The sequence below is a fragment of the Taudactylus pleione genome, unplaced genomic scaffold, assembly GCF_031769625.1.
Source record: "Taudactylus pleione unplaced genomic scaffold, aTauple2 ptg000509l, whole genome shotgun sequence".
Lineage (NCBI taxonomy): Eukaryota > Metazoa > Chordata > Amphibia > Anura > Myobatrachidae > Taudactylus > Taudactylus pleione.
The window spans coordinates 1,419,652-1,437,926 of NW_028284911.1; the positions used below are offsets into that span (position 1 = coordinate 1,419,652).

General features: G+C 44.2%; 1 pseudogene; it reads right to left on the bottom strand.

The window, feature by feature from the left end:
• Positions 1-12,607: 12,607 nt before the first annotated feature.
• LOC148501648 (uncharacterized) lies at positions 12,608-13,986 on the bottom strand (annotated as a pseudogene).
• Positions 13,987-18,275: the final 4,289 nt, after the last annotated feature.

Sequence of the window (18,275 nt, forward strand, 5' to 3'; positions counted from 1 at the left end):
ACAAGCAGGTGATAGTCCAGAATACAGAAGTTCCCATAGCAACCACTCAGCTTCGAATTATCATTTATCTAGTCCAGTATATAATATGCTAGATAGAATATGATTGGTTGCTATGGCCAACTTCTCCACATGCCCTCTGTAGAAGGATATATCACTGATGAAGTTGATATACAGTCGGATGGCTATGGTCTGCTGACCCTAAGTTGATCACTCTTTGGAACCACAACATTGGGCCATATTCAATTTGGAGCGAAGAAACTTTTTCGCCGATGACGTCATTTTCGCCGATTTGAGTTATCCCTGTATTCAATTTGTCTGAATTTTCGCCGGTGCGAAAAGTAAATGCATCAGACCCTGCGATAAAGTATCACCTATGAATAGATGGCTAAACTAGCTAAATAGACTCAGGGGGCGTCCCAAGTATGCCCCAAGTGTTTTTTTGATAGCAGGTGGTTGAGGCATGGTGGATTTTTCAAGTTTTTTTTAAAAAAAGCACATTAGCCACTTTAAAATATGCTTGCACCCATTTTCAAGTACCCCAAATTTGGTGGGACTACTAATTTTGTTAAAAAAAACTTGATAAATGCTATTCTTCATCACTTTTTAAAAGTCGCTAAACACCAGCTATTGAGACCGTTTAAAGACCAGAACATACCTTAAGCAGGGCTATTCGGGGGTATCCATAGTGAACCCCAATGTCAGAGCATCTTTTGGGGGGGTGTCAGGCTGATTTCCCCAAAAATGACAAGACTTTTCGCGATATTTTGTTTTCGCCAGGTCCGGTTTTCGCCGATTTGGAATTGAATATGGGGATGCGCTGGGCCGAGCGCGATAAGTTTTTGACCTGAAAACCTCCGATAACGGCAAAAAGTCCGGCCCATTGTCTGGGAGTTCCAAATCTGTAAAAGTGCAGCGGTGAACGCTGGTTGAATCCATCTTCCAAGGAGGTTGTGTATCCATGACAAGGCTGAAGTTAGCTTCTTATTCGGCCAGCCTCTTATTCACTTCTTATTCGTGCTCCAGCTTCGTATTCACTTATTATTAATTTTCCAGCTTCTTATTTAGAATTTGTTATTTTAAAACATTTAAATAAAGTTAGATCTAAGTTAACACTATGTAAACAAAAAATTGTGTCCCTTACAAAAATGTCAATTGTATTTTACCTGGCTCAAAAAGGTTTTGGACATAAATAGGGCAGTAAAGTGGGCACAGGCACCAGATTTTGTAATTTTGAATAAGAAGCTGTAGTTGTGCAAGGTTTAACTAGTCTTGGTGAAGAAATTTTACACTTTGAACCCACAGAGGGTTGTCACATACTTATGACCCACTTGCCATTTGCCTTGACCAACAAGCTTTTGGGCATAAACAGGGCAGTAAAGCAGGCACAGGCACAAAATGTTGTCATTTTGAATAAGAAGCTGTAGTTGTGCAGGGGATAACTAGCCTCAGTCAGCAAATTTCAAACTTGGAACCCACAGAGGGTGATCAGGTACATATAACCCACTTGCCATTTTCCTTGACCAACAAAAATTTTGGCATTAATAGGGCAGTAAAGCGGGCACAGGCATCAGATTTTCTCAGTTTGAATAAGAAGCTGTAGTTGTGCAAGGGTTAACTAGCCTCAGTCAATAAATTTCAAATTTGGAACCCACAGAGGGTGGTCAGCTACATATGACCCACTTCACATTTGCCTTATGGATACCCCTTATTCGCTGTTTACCGCTTCAGGTCGCTAAACTGAAATAATTGCTTTCCAATCCAATTGTGGTTCCAGTGCACAAAAAGTAATATTTTGCAAGAAAAAGTATAACGCGCTGTGATCTAAACAATTAACGCAAAAAGCAAGTAAAATACAAGGTACAGCAGATACATACGCTAGCGCTCTGGATCCAGTTCTCAGTCATCAATCCTGAAGCCTGCAGTCATCAAAGAAGGGAAAATGACTCCCTTATGGTGTCCAGAGCACTAGCCTATATATCTTACAGGTCACAGATAGAACAATAGAGACAAGCTGGCATAATTCCATTGGTCCTTGCTCCTGGTCATCGGTTAGTTCATACAGTGTCATCAGGGGTATGTCTTGGTTCTCCAACAGTTGCTTTGTGTAGTTTCCCGCCAAAGAACTGGTTAATCTGGCTACAGACACTACATACAAAATGTTAACATGCTAACCAATAACTCCCTATAGTTCGTAACTTGCGGACGCATGATGCGATCTCCTTCCCGAATGAACCGGAGATCTGCAAATTAAAAGGAATTTAATATAATACCAAACATGACATGTCTACTATGTTCTAAACCTTAGATCTTATTAAAGTACATATTACATCATAATTACTTGTTAAAAAGACCTTTAATAACTCTTTATTAACTTATTGTAAATAGGGACCATTATATACATATGCGTTCGCATATGTGCGTCTGTGCATTGATGTAGGAAATGTTTGTACGTATGTATGTGAGGACGCACGTGGGTGTCTATGTGTACTCATGTGGTTACACATACGAGCATCTATGTGTAAACCTACAAGTCAATGTGTGTGCGTTATGTGAATCAGTGTATGTGTGTGGTGGGTTCTCAGTTGTGCGCATTGGATTGCGCCAACGCAAAGTTGCGTCCGATTTACCCTTTATCAGACAACAGACGACTAGATCATCAGATAATAATTGCAAACGTTCATACTCAATTATTTGACTTCGACAGTCCACCCTTTGATAGGAAACATAAAACTATCACATTCTGATCTTAACCTTTCCAGTCATGCATAATAATGTATTATTCAATGTTCTAAACAGTGTGACACAAGTCGGTCATTGAACCGTTAATGCGTTTCAAGAGGGTAGAACAGCTCTTATATGCATTCAGCAGATCTCTACGGGACCATGGGTAGGATGTGGGATCTCATCGAACCTATAAAGGAAGTCTGGGGGAATTGAGACTACATTATCTAGGATGTTTAATGGAACATTTACAATAATTATTATTATACTTGACTTAGCCTATTAGCATATTACTATCTGAAGGCACATTCAATGTCAGGATCATAATGCAGTTCTTTATCAACCTTTGTACCCATATCACCACCATCCACCACCATCAAGATTTCATTTTTACTGTTCACCTTAGTGGTACATTTTCCACACTTCAACACAGCACAGACATACCTGACACATAAACCAATTACTAAGATGACAACAAGTATGAGGATAAGGAGCTTACCTACACTAGCTATCATTTCCTGAGCCCACTCTCCTAGACCGGAGAACCATTTTACAGGGTTCAACCATGAGAACCACTCTGCTACCTTCTCCTCCGTCTCAATTAGCGAGGAATTATGGTTCTTTCGAAATTCCCATTTCAGCTGGAGAATTTCATCCATCTTCCAGTCAATCACTTCCTTGGGGTCATTGGTATTATTGGTAACATACATGCAACACTTGACATCAAATTGGGTGGCCAAAGTCACACAAGATCCACCAGTAATTGATGTTAAATAGTTTAGCAGTAGCCTATGTTGTACTAACTCCTTTTTATAAGCTTGTAGCTCTTTACCTGTATACCTGAAAGTTTCATCATACATCTCAGTGATATTAGCTATTAATTTAGCAAGGTTTGGGATGTATCTAAAATTTTATGTTCCCCGAGCGATCCTGGTGGGATCTCATGCTACCAAAATTTGGAAGCCAGTTGTTTTGCTAATCAACTGTGTGGCTGTATGTACTTCACTAGGATTCATGTTTCTTTTGTCTCGGTGTTCATACTGCATATGAAGGTATGGAGATGGTGTGTTTTTATGGATACCAAGCATTTCACCATGTGTAAGGGTCATAACCTCTGGTAACACTCTACCAATAAAATATAAACCTTCTGAACTCGGAGAGAGCCACTTGTATGCTTTCCTTCCACATATAAAAATACATATCATCTGGGAGTATATAAGGAATAGAATGCATCATTATCATGGAACACATTATTCTAATGAAGGATCCTGTCCCTCTTTCTTCCATTTGACTGGTACACATTTCTGGTTGTATAATATCTGCACAGTATCCTATTGGTACTCTGCCAACCATTACTTTCACATAACTACGCGTGTACCTGTAACTGAAGTATCTCCCACTTACAATAAGTTTGCGTACAAGTTCAGAATCTATTGTTTCATTAACAGCTCTGTGTGAAAAGGTCATCGTCTGATTGTTCCCGGTCACTTCCCAATTTCCTGGTTTATTGAAATTAGGGCCTGATTCAGAGCCGCTCGTAAGCGGCCGCTCATTCGCTCCGAGCGATGTTTGCACATCTGCGCATGCGTATGGGTTGTAATGCGCATGCGCCAACAAGTCAGTGCGGTCGGAAATCGTGTGCTCGCAAAATAGCGAATGCCTGCTAATATGATTGACAGGATGAGGCGTTTGTGGGTGGTAACAGGGGAAGGTGCTTGAAAACGGGGAGTGGAGATCCGAACGCAGGCGTGCCAAACGGTCAAAACGGGCGTTTTAAGGGTGTGCATAATTAACAAAGCAGCGTCATCGACCACGTCACTTGGTTGTCTTTTAGCCTGAACTGCTCGCATGATTGCGGTAGGAAAATGCTACCACAAGAATAGCAAGCAGTTCATACGCCTTTCGATGTACTCGATTAATCTAATAAATAGCGGAGATGACGTATGATGCGAGCGGCCAAGGGGCGTCTTTGCAAAATAGCGAGCGCATGTTTCGGACGCTCGTTCAGACATAGAGGCGTCAACAGACCGCAAAGAGCGAGCGCTCAATTTAAATAGCCAGCCCCTTTTTCTGAACGAGCGTCCGCAAATAGCGTCCGGCTCTGAATCAGGCCCTTAGTCACATTTAAGCATAACAGGGATCTATCTACCTGGTACTGGTAGAGCATCAAATTAGGGGGGGTTAGATATGTTACATTTCTGGTCCACCCTTCTCCCTCCCTGTAATTCAAGAACCTCAGAGACATTTAATGGGAATGGGACTAATCCTACATTATGTTGTCCCTGAGACACATGAGTGCAAACCCAACATTCAATCTGGTTTAAGACATTACCCACTAAGGAATGGTTATACTCTAAAGGATGCTCGCCCAAATACAGACTATTCTTGGTGTCACAACCCTGGCTAGTTTTTACCTTTTGTCTTGAGACTTGCTCTGTGGATCTGTGTGTGTAATCTGCCTGGGAGATCTGCTCTGATCATGCTGGCTGCAGCACTTCTCTGTGTGCATTCCTTTCCACAGTGATTATTCACCTGGACCCTCCTTTGTCTGTGAACACTGCTAGCCTTGATTGGGATCGCAGGTGTAGTTCTTACTTTCAGTACTGCAGAGATGATTGCTTCCTCTGCATGTTGTGCCCTCCACCACTAAGAGTGCTACTATCAGCACCTGTCCGTATCCGCCAATTCCTGCGAGACCCAGGGTATAAACACCCTCCTCTGATAGCATTCTGGGCCTGAACATCTCGTTACTTCTCGTGGTGTAATGTTTGTGCTTTGTCCATGTACTAGTGTATTCCAGGCTCCTGCTGATTGCTATACCTGGCGCGCCTGGAAATCCTGCTGGTTCCCAGACTGGCTCTATCAGTAATCCTGCTACACGAATATACCTGGAGCATCCAGAAGTGCTACTAGTTCCCAGGCCAGTGCATAATGTCCTTTGCTGTTGCATGACTTATGGTTCTGAGTTCCCTGTGTGTTACCAGTGTTTCCCAGCACAGCGAACGCTACTCCAGTGCAGAGTCAGTTCCAAGTTACAAGGTTATTCCACGGTACTCCAGTGCGGAGTCAGTTCCAAGTTACAAGGTCATTCCACTCTACTCCAGTCCGGAGTCAGTTCCAAGTTACAAGTCATTCCACGCTACTCCAGTCCGGAATCAGTTACAAGTCATTCCACGCTACTCCAGTCCGGAATCAGTTACAAGTCATTCCACGCTACTCCAGTCCGGAGTCAGTTCCAAGTTACAAGTCATTCCACGCTACTCCAGTTCAGAGTCAGTTCCAAGTTCCAAGTCATTCCATGCTACTCCAGTCCAGAGTCAGTTCCAAGTTACAAGTCATTCCACGCTACTCCAGTCCGGAGTCAGTTCCAAGTTACAAGTCATTCCATGCTACTGCAGTCCGGAGTCAGTTACAAGTCATTCCACGCTACTCCAGTCCGGAGTCAGTTCCAAGTTACAAGTCATTCCACGCTACTCCAGTCTGGAGTCAGTTCCAAGTTACAGGTCATTCCACGCTACTCCAGACCGGAGTCAGTTACAAGTTACAAGTCATTCCACGCTACTCCAGTCCGGAGTCAGTTCCAAGTTACAAGTCATTCCACGCTACTCCAGTCTGGAGTCAGTTCCAAGTTACAAGTCATTCCATGCCACTCCAGTCAGGAGTCAGATCCAAATTCCAAGTTCCAAGTTACCCATTCCATTCTACTCCAGTCTAGAGTCAAAGCCCACGTTCTTCAGTTCAAACCACGTTAATCCAGTTCTGAGTCAAAGCCCAAGTTCTTCAGTTCAGTCCACGTTATTCCAGTCCACAGTCAAGTTCCAAATTCACCAGTTCAACTCAGCAAGTCTTCCTGCCGGTCCCAGTCCGGTTCCTCCAAGTTTTCTACTGGTTCCAAGTTCCTGTCATTTATCATCAAAGGCAGTTCTCACTGCCACATAAGTCTTGGCAATAGAGCTATTTACCTCATCTGTGGTTCCAGTCATGCTGGTCTCTGTTGAATCCAGCTCATCACCCGAGACAGGTAACTCACAGCACCAACCGTGACACTTGGACTGGCACCGTTGGATGCACTTTTCATCAATTAGGGATACACAGATCGCACACATACAGTATTCCTCAGACAATAGCCCTTCACACTGACTGAATTTCTAGGATAACTTATTTCTTAACAATTACTGTACTGAGTTTTGCCATATACCGCCCTGATTGTTTTATCGCTCCTTCTCCTGACCCCATTCCATCGATATCACCATCAACCTCCCTCTCCGTCATCTGTCCTCCATCCTCCGTCACAGAAACAGATAGTCCCGAAACAAATAAGGATGACGAGAACCCTGAAAGGAAGCAGAAACACAAACCCAGCCCGCTACTCCATTGCTGGAATAGTGGTCTGCAAATTTCTCTAGCTCAGGTGTTCCACTGCAGTCTCTAATTCTCCCAGAACAGGCTCGCAATCGACAGGTCCACGTTATCTGTCTCGACTCCGCCTTGTATCTCCTCTGGGTAGTTGACCTTTCTGCAGTGAGTGGAATGGACCCAGGTATCGCTCTCTGCTACTTTCAACGATGTCGTACTTGTCAGTAACATTTGATACGGACCTTCCCACCGATCTGTCAAACAACCTGAGCGTAAGAAATTTCGGATCATAACAAATTCTCCAGGTTCAACATCATGACTGTTTGTTTCTGGCATATCAGGTGATAACATTTTCAATTTCTGTTGCTGTTGTTTCAGCTGTTTACTCATTTTTATAAGATATTTCACAGTAACCTCATTATTACTCTTCAAATCATCCTGTGGATTTATAATCAAATGAGGTTGTCTCCCAAACAGTATCTCAAAGGAGGACAGATTAAGAGGATGTCTAGGAGTGGTCCTGATGCTATGGTGGACTAGCGGTAAGGCTTCTGGCCATCCTAATCCAGTTTCAGCCATGATCTTACTCGTTTATTCTTAATAGTACCGTTCACTCTCTCCACCTTCGCATTGGCTTGCGGTCGATTGGGGGTGTGAAGTCTACTATTAATACCCATAAGCTTACACATGTTCTGGAACACATCACCAGTAAAATTAGTACCCCTATCACTTTCTATGATTCTAGGGATACCGTATCTGCATACAAATTCCTTAACAATCTTTTTAGCAGTAAAAACAGCAGTATTAGTGGCAGCTGGATATGCCTCTACCCAATTAGAAACCACATCGGTACAAACTAATACATACTTGAGATTCCTGCAGGGTGGTAATTGGATGAAATCAATTTGTATTACCTGAAAAGGACCGTCTGTCGGAGGGATATAAGATGGCTCAGTTGGTATTGTCTAACCAACGTTTTTCCTCAAGCAGGTCAGGCAGGACATTGCCCTTTTTTCAGCTTGGGAAGAAAAGCCTGGCGCACACCAATATGCTCTGACCAACTTGCACATACCTTGTTTTCCCAGATGAGTCAGACCATGCGCTGCCTCAGCCAGGCTTGGGTAATATGCCCTGGGAGCAACAGGCTTACCTTGTCCATCTTTCCAGAGTCCAGAGGACTCCTGACCAGATCCCTTTGACCTCCTGTCAGAGTTCAGCCGGGGATCGTCCGTCCCTTACCGTCCCGCCGGCTTCCTCTGACTTCCCGGGCAGTCGGGCGGCTCGTGCGGTGACGTGGGAGGTGCTGAGCATTCTCCCTGATGTTGTGTCCTGGGCGGCCTGGTGCACGGGGATCAGAGTCCCTGTCATGGGCGCCGCCATGACACTTCCTGCTCTGACTGCTTTTCCTCCCCTGACAGTCTGGCCGGTAAGCTGACGCTGTGGACCAATCAGTGGGCTTCCAGGGGTATATTTCTGGCTCCTGTGTATCAGGTAGTTGCCTGAACAACCATTGTCGCTGCTAGTGTTACTAGTGGTCTCTCATTCCAGGTTCCCTTGCTTCCAGTGATCTATTCCTGTATACAGCTACATCGTCCTTCTCACCAGTGCTTTACCACCTCAGCCTGTGTGCAGCTATATCATTCATCTCATCAGTGCTTTACCATCTCAGCCTGTGTGCAGCTATATCATTCATCTCATCAGTGCTTTACCATCTCAGCCTGTGAGCAGCTATATCATTCATCTCATCAGTACTTTACCATCTCAGCCTGTGTGCACCTATACCATTCATCTCATCAGTGCTTTACCATCTCAGCCTGTGTGCAGCTATATTGCCAGTGCGTTATCACCTCGCCTGTGTGCAGTATACCTCTATTCCATCAGTGCGTTACCACCGCCACCTGTGTGCAGTATACTATCCATTTCACCAGTGCTTTACCATCACAGCCTAAGTGTAGTTATACGTACCCACCTCTCCAGCGTTGTAATCTCTGGCTGGCTCCGGTGCCACTACCTACCTCGTTACTGGACTCTGTGGTCTCTACCTACGTGTTACAGTATTGCATCGTGGTGCACTCTTTCTGACCGGCAACCCGGTAGAGTGTGTCCGCAGTGCACACTTCCTTGTACCTCAAGTACAGTGTCCCTACGTGCCCCTTACTGGCACCGACCCTTTGGGCCACGAGTGTTCGTTTCTCCTTTTTCCCGCAGGCTTTGGTCACCTAGTCAAAGGACCGCGACCTGCTTACGAGGTGCAGCTCAAGCCCATATCCCGATTGGTGGGGTCACTGGCGAACACCATCTCATGGGTTAGATTCCGCACCTTTGACTGGTCTCGCCAACGACCAAGACCCGTGGATGCGGAGGTCGTACATTCAGGCCCCTCGCCTCTGTTTCCTCCCGCAGCCTCTGGCCTCAGCTTCCAGAAAACCACCTCCCAGCGTCACACCTCCAGAGTGCCTTTTCCTGTAGGGGACACAAATTTTGCATCTCAATTAATTTCTGCATGTCTATTGTCTGGAAGACCATCACTTTATCAGTTGTTAAATTTATGCGTAACCCTGCTGCCCACTTGGCAGCTTCATGTGCTCTGTTATTGCCCAATGACACCGGGTCTTTTTCACATGTGTGGGCTTTACATTTGATGACAGCTACTGCCTTTGGTAGCTGGATCGCTGTCAAGAGTCCTTTTATGTGGTGTGAGTGTGCGACTGGTGTGCCTGCTGCTGTCATAAAATTTCTCAGACACCAAAGAGCTCCAAAATCATCTACTACCCCGAAGGCGTACCTATAGTCAGTGTAGATATTAGCTGACTTACCTTCTGCCAGCTCACACGCTCTCCTTAATGCCACCAGTTCAGTCACCTGTGCTGAGTGAGGTGGACCAAGTGGTTCGGCTTCTACAACATCCTCGTCATCTACAACAGCATAACCTGTGCATAATTCTCCTGTGTCAGTTTGTCTATGACAACTCCCATCCGTGTAAAACGTCAAATCTACATTTTCTAATGGTATATCACGTATGTCAGGTCTGCAGTAAAGGTCTGATTCAAATACTCCATACAATCATGTGTATCAGTATACCTGCAAAACTCACCTTCAACCAGCGACTCACCTCTCTCCACCCTTTGTGTGTCTTGAGGCACATATGGTAAGTACGTTGCTGGGTTTAATGTTTTGCACCATGTAATGGTGATATTTGCAGGTGCCATTAGAGCTAGTTCCCATTTCGTGAACCTAGCTGAAGAAACATGTCTGGTTTGGGCAGAATTCAGCAAAGCAGATACAGCATGTGGTGTATAAACAGTCATATCATGACCTAATACTACATCCTTGCTCTTATTGACCAGAAGTGCAGTTGCTGCTAGACTTCTTAAACACGTTGGGAGTGATCTTGCCACAGTGTCCAATTGTGCACTGTAGTATGCTACAGGTCTACTAGCGTCACCATGTTTTTGTGTGAGGACACCTGCTGTGCAGCCATCAGCCTCCGTACAATATAAATCAAAAGGTTTTTCATAATCTGGTATTCACAATGCAGGTGCTTTCATCAGACTGTCCTTAAGGTTAAGGAAAGCCTGCTCTATTTCCTCAGTGTGTGACACGGTCGGGTTTTGAGGTTGAGACTGAGGACCTTATTCAGAGTCGGTCGCGAGCGCTGAGCGCTCGCAACCGACTCGATGTTGGTCCACTGGGCATGTGCACGACGGAGACGGCTCCGTCATGCGCATGCGCGAGCCCCTGCTAATGACGGGTGATCCGTCGTTAGCGGGGTCGAAGCAGACGGAGCGAGCTGTCGATGTTGGTTGACAGCTCGCTCCGTTTGCTGGGCAAGCTGGGGGCGCGCCTGCCCAAACGAAGGCGTTCCCGCAGGAACGCTAGCCGTTTGGGGGCGGCCCCACTGACATCACCAGTGATGTCAGTGGGGAGCTTCCTGCTCGATCAGAGCAGGAAGCTCCCTGGGGCTTATGGTTGACGAGACCCTACCCTAGGGTCTCGTCGTAAGCCCCGATGGTCGTGATGGTCTTGACCATCGCGACCATCTCCCTTAGCGGTCGTTAGAGCTGTGGGTGTTAACCCACATCCTAACGACCGACATGGAGGCGGCCGTTCAGGATGCAAGCGGCTGCCCTGTTTCTGAGCGACCGCTTGCATCCTACGACCGCCTCTGAATGAGGCCCTGAGTCCTGCAATGGTAATGCCTAAATAGTAAAACCTGGGATCCACGTTCTGCAGTATCCACACATGCCCAAGAAGGTACAGATTTGCTGCTGGTTTTGCGGCAGTGTCACAGTCTGTATGGCCTGTATTCTGTCAGTCGTCATATGTCGTAGCCCCTGGGTTAGACAGTGTCCCAAGTATTTAACCTTAGTCTGGCATGGCTGTAATTTGTCCTTTGTAACCTTGTGCCCTGTTTGTGAGAGATGAAGTAACAACAGTTTAGTATCATTTAAACATGACATAAACGAATCAGAGCACAACAACAAATCATCTACATATTGAATTAGAACAGATCCATTGCCTGGTTGAAAAGATTGCAAACAGTCGTGTAAGGCCTGAGAGAAATACTGGGGCTATCTATGAAACCCTGGGACAATTGTGTCCATGTATATTTTACCCCTCTGTAGGTGAATGCAAAGAGATATTGACAGTCAGGGTGCAGAGGGACAGAGAAGAAGGCAGAACATAGGTCATGACAGTTATGACAGTGAAGTGGGTTGCAGATGGTGGGATCTGCATGAGGATGACAGCTGGATTGGGCACTACGGGGAATTGGCTCTCTCCCCTAAGGTCCTGTACTAATCTATAGCCCCTTCCCCCCAGCCGCCTTCACTGGAAAAATGGGACTATTGGCTGGGCTAGCTGTACGAATTAAAATCCCCTGTTGTAACAACCTCTCAATTATGGGATAAACCCCTAACTCTACCTCTGGTTTTAACGGATACTGAGGGATTTTTGGAGCTTGCCTACCACTTTTTAACCATTGCAGGAGATACATTTGCCATCAATCCAGTGTCCTGTCCATCCTTGGTCCAAAGTGAACCCGGTATTTGAGATAACATCTCTTTTACTTGGGTGAGCTTTGTTCTAAAACAGTAGAGTGAAACATTAACCTTTGTGGAGTGTCCAATATGTCCTGTACCTCATGCGCAACCTTCTCTGGGATATCTAGGAATATACCATAAGGGGTACAGTAAATGACACATCCCATTTTACACAACAAATCCCTTCCCAGCAGGTTAGTAGGAGTCACCGCTGCCAGGAGAAAGAAATGCTTGGTGTGCAGTGGCCCAATAGTAACCTCTGCAGATTTGGTTAGAGGATAATGCTGCACTCTCCCCGTTACCCCCATTGCTGGTACTGTCTTGTTAGTAATCTGTAAATTAGATGGAGAATTTAACACGGATCTGGTCGCCCCTGTGTCTACAAGAAAAGTATGTTTAGTACCAGATATATCAACTGTCATTGTAGGTTCTTCCCTAGTATTCTCAGTTAACCTGACTGGCTGTAGACTACAGGTATGGCCTGACCCCTAGCGTTGACTATTCACTGCCACTACGTGAGCAGGTGATTGTTGGACGTTTCCTGAATTATGTGGGTGTCCTCTCTGTGTGTAATTTGGTGTTCCTTTCCTAGGTGGCCCCCACTTTTTCACTTTACAGAACCTACTTATGTGTCCTAATTTATCGCAATTATAACACCTTCGTGTTTGGTATGTGTTTTGTGGCTGTGCGGGTTGATATGTGTTGAGATCTTGTAATTGTGCAGGTAAATATGTGTTTTGCGGCTGTGTATATGAACCCTCTAAAGCCTGAATGCTCACAGCCATTAACCTTTCGCTTTGTGTCTCTTTCTTCCTGAGTATGTTCTTATCATGATCTTTTGCTGACTCTCTAAGAGCATCTACAGTAATTCCTCTCCAGTTAGGCTGAGAGGTTTGGACCCTGGTTTTTAGAGTGTCTTTAAGACCATCCATGAGTACCGTTACAGCTACCTCCCTGTGGTGTATATCATCCTTTATATTTTCTATCCCAGTGTACTGGGATATCGTCTGCAGCGCCCTGGTGAAATAGTCTGCTGCAGATTCACTATCTTTTTGTTTGATAGTGAAGATCTTGCTCCAGTTAACTATCACTGGAAAATATACAGACAATTGTGTGACTATACGTTGAATGTTAGCCTGATTATTCTCGTCAGTTAAGGATACATCTTCATCCAATACACAAGCCGTGATAAACTTTTCCCCGTCGGTATTGGGAGGCAGACATGCCCTTAACACCACTCGCCAATCTTTATTAGTTGGCTAATGAGCATTACCTAAGTCCTTAACAAATTTCTGACACTTGGCTAACTCTTTCCTAGGATCGGGAAAGTCTGACATTATGAAATGTAACTCTGCTCTCGTCCATGGACAATGCATTGTTACATCAGGGGAACTAAACCCTCTCTATCCAGTTTCCCATGGGGAATAGTTATTGTACGGACCGGATGTATACCTGCCACATTACTAAGTTCAGGGTTAACTACGGGGCTTATGGTCTTGGCTCTCTGGAGGTTCAGTCTCTTACTGCTATGCACTCCACTACCCTCGCCAATTTCCACTTCTGCTACAACTAGGGGGGTCACTTCCTTTTCTTGTTTCTGTGGTGCTTCTAACAGATTAGCAACATGTGTAATGGCTGATATTACTGTGGGTTCATCATCTTCTACATACACATTTTCTTTATAGTTACTTAGTACAGGGTATAAATTACTTGTTACATTTTTATAATTTGTGGTATCGGCTGTACCTTCACCTTCAACCGCATAGGGTGGTGGAGGTGTGCATGTGCCATCCCCTTTTCCTTTGGTAGCGCTACCTTGCGGTGCGTGCGCGCTCCCATGCAGCGCGTACACGATGCTGTTTTGCATCGTGTGCGCGCTCCCTTGCGTCGCATGCGCAATGCTATTTTGCATCGCGTACACACTCCCTTGTGTAGCGTGCACGACACTGTTTTGCGTCGCGTGCACACCACTCAAACAGTCATTGTATTTTACTCATTTCTTCAGTGATTTGACTAAACATATGCTATTTCTTACATTATTTAGTACCTCCAAATCGAAACTGCCAATTTTAGGGAAAGATTTTACAAATCCTTTGGTCATCTTGACCCATTCGTCACAGTACACAGTAGCATACGTACCATACTTCGTATACATTATGTACCTTGCCGAACCTGTCGGCCCTTCCATGAGCAGTATATCATCAACCATTTCTAGCATTTGCTTAGCCCCCATTCCGGAAAATGCTTATCAACTTCTCACTAGAGAATTTCGACTGGTGAACGATTTCTAAGAGCTACGTTCACGGACTCGTTCCCGTTGTGTACAGTTGGCCCGCTAAGCGTTTCAGTCAGCTTACACAACAAGGAGCAAAACAATTGCCTATTGCGATCGATCCTGCTTGCAGTGAATTTAACCTAAGCTTCGTCCGCTCGCTTCCTACTTTGAGCTACTCTCACCTGGTACAATTTAAGTATTCCAATAACACTTACCCTTGCCAGTGATTTCCTCCCCACAACTACCCAAGTCACAATCACAGTTTACGCAACTATGCGGTCCGATCGCATTGCCCCAGAGAACCTAACTGATCAATGGTGCTTTACGATCACTTTTGGGTGTTGGACCGAAAAACTACCGCTGGTTTTTCGTACCACAATGTACCTGCCAATATACTGGCCCGGTACAGTACAGGAAATACATATACGCTATTGTGCGACGTATACACTATTGTGCGATTTAGCGCCAAAAGTGACAATAAAAGAAACAAATTTTTCCCCGGTCCCTAATCAGCGCTCCTTAAAATCACACAATAACGGACATCGGTTTCACAACACTGAATGGTAACAGGCTTTGAACACAGTGCGTTCTTACCTGCTTATGGCGCCTTCCACCCTTTGTTGAGGAACCGAGATCCGTACGCTATCGTGTGACTTCTATCTAGCCCCCATCTATGGATAGTCCTTAATAGCTATTTAGCGCTTCAGGTCGCTAAATTGAAACAATTGCTTTCCAATCCAATTGTGGTTCCAAAGCACAAAAAGTTATACTTTGCAAGAAAAAGTATAACGCGCTGTGATCTAAACAATTAGCGCAAAAAGCAAGTAAAATACAAGGTACAGCCGATACATACGCTAGCACTCTGGATCCAGTTCTCAGTCATCAATCCTGAAGCCTGCGGTCATCAAAGAAGGGAAAATGACTCCCTTATGGTGTCCAGAGCACTAGCCTATATACCTTACAGGTCACAGGTAGAACAATAGAGACAAGCTGGCATAATTCCATTGGTCCTTGCTCCTGGTCATCCTGGTCATTGGTTAGTTCATACAGTGTCATCAGGGGTATGTCTTGGTTCTCCAACAGTTGCTTTGTGTAGTTTCCCGCCGAAGAACTGGTTAAAATGGCTACAGACACTACATACAAAATGTTAACATGCTAACCAATAACTCCCTATAGTTCGTAACTTGCGGACGCATGATGCGATCTCCTTGCCGATAAAACCGGAGATCTGCAAATGAACAGGGATTTAATATAATACCAAACATGACATGTCTACTATGTTCTAAACCTTAGATCTTATTAAAGTACATATTACATCATAATTACTTGTTAAAAAGACCTTTAATAACTCTCTTTATTAACTTATTGTAAATAGGTACCATTATATACATCTGCGTTCGCATATGTGCATCTGTGCATTGATGTAGGAAATGATCGTATGTATGTATGTATGTATGTATGTGAGGACGCACGTGGGTGTCTATGTATACGCATGTGGTTACGAAGAAGAGCGTCTATGTGTAAACCTACAAGTCAATGTGTGTGCGTTATGTGAATCAGTGTATGTGTGTGGTGGGTTCACAGTTGTGTGCATTGGATTGCGCCGACGCAAAGTAGCGTCCGATTTACCCTTTATCGGACAACAGACGACTAGATCAGCAGATAATAATTGCAAACGATCATACTCAATTCTTTGACTTTGACAGCCTTGACAAACTAGGATTTGGGCATAAATAGGGCAGTAAAGTGGGCACAGGCACCAGTCATTTTGAATAAGAAGCTGTAGTTGTGCAAGGGTTAACTTGCCTCGGTCAACAAATTTCAAACTTGGAAGCCACAGAGGGTGGTGAGGTACATATGATCCACTTCACATTTACCTTGACAAACAAGGATTTGGGCATAAATAGGGCAGTAAAGCAGGCACAGGCTAGCCTGGTGTCCTGGATACGCTATATTGATGACATCCTGTTCATCTGGAAGGGTGACAGGGTGTCTTAGGATAATTTCTGCAATTACCTCAATAATAATTCCTGAAATATTAACCTAACCCTCACGATTAGTGAGGAATCAGTAAATTTCTTGGATTTGACTGTATATATAGATCAGGGAAAGGTTAAGACAAGAAATTTTAGTAAGCCTGCGGATTGTAACTCCTTCATTGATGCTTGTAGTAATCATCATTGGAACTGGCTGAGGAGCAGGGCTTAAAGTGGTCCTGGAGAGGTGATGGAACTCATCTCTCCCACCGCCTACTACCCCCCACCCCCGCCACGCTAGTCTGACAGGCCAAAATAAGTGTGTATTTACACACGCACACACTGTTGTGTATAGGAAATGGTAAAGTGAATGGCTGGAGGCCGTCTAGGCCCCAGAAGCTTTGGGAGCTATGACAGTGTGAAATACATTTTAGATGCTTTTTTAGCACTCCTGCCATCAGCTGAGACTACAATGTTAGATCACTTAAAAAGAAAAAAAAATGTTCTATATCATCAGTGCTATTTTCCCCACAAACTAGTCTATGTCACTTGGATGCCCAATTTTTTGATGCAACCCCTATGTATTGCCTTTTCTTGATTCTTTCCTTACCTAATATGCCGGTTTCTCTAAAGAAATTGAGCCTCCCTAGGCAGACAGTGAGTGGCTCTCTGTCTGTGGGACTTATGTGCAGGGACTTGGTGGAGGTGGAACTAGTTCCATCTACCATTAGAGGTGACGGAACTCAGTTCCACCCCGTTCCTGCCCACTTTAACCCCTGCTGAGAAGTATTCCACTCAGCCAGTTCCAAAGAATCCGAAGGAATTGCACGGATGTAAAGGAATACTTGTCGCAGGCAGAGACCCTGAAGGGTCAGTTTATTTCTAAGAAATACGATGGTGAGGTAATTGCGAAAGCTATGAATCAGGCTCAGAATATGGATAGAGAACGTGCCCTCCAACATGTGGGAAACTTGGGGAGTAAAGGCAAGGAAAATGTGAAATGTCTTTTATTACAGGCTATCATAGCCAATATCAACAAGTTGATAGCATCATAAAAAGACATTGGGGTGTTTTGACTAGAGACCCGATTCTGACCAGATATATAGATAAACAGCCCAGCTTCATATATCGAAAAATGACTAATATTAAAAATAGAGTTGTGAGTAGTGCTCTATTCATTCCAAAAACAGGTGGTTTGAACAAATCGAAGGGATTCTTTAGGTGTGGTTCATGTACTATGTGTCATCTCTGTAAAAGTAATTACGAGGAAGATTACACAATATAGGTCTTCGCAAATGAATATTACATATGAGATTTATGATTTCATCACTTGTGATAGCAAGTATTGCATTTACCTATTAAAATGTTCTTGAGGAACCCAATATATTGGAAAGACGACGTGAAAGTTGAAAAAGAGATTATCTGAGCATGCCCGTAATATCAAAAAGGGTTTGATCACACATAATGTGTCACTACATTTTAAAGAAAAACATCTGTGTGATATATCTCACCTTGTCGCAATTTGTGGGATATAAATGATATATCCCATTTGGCGTGTAGACAACAGGGATGTTAGGTTAGCAAAGGCTGAGATGAAAAATATCTATAAATTAAAAACTTTGTCCCATAGAGGTTTGAACGCCGAGTTTGAAGTAAAGTGGTTTTTGATGGATTAAACTGGGGGTTGTATATGTGCATCACATACTATGTATCATTTATGAGGGTTGGAATATGATATTTCTCTGTTGTCTAATTGTTGTTTTTCCTTTATGTGTGCATTGATTAAGAATATGAGATATACTTTGATTGGGTTCCCCAATACGTATAAAGTGCCGATTACGAACTTTCGGGTGTTGCGTTCCACACCATAACACTTCTGGGCATGCGTTCCACTTACGTATAGCC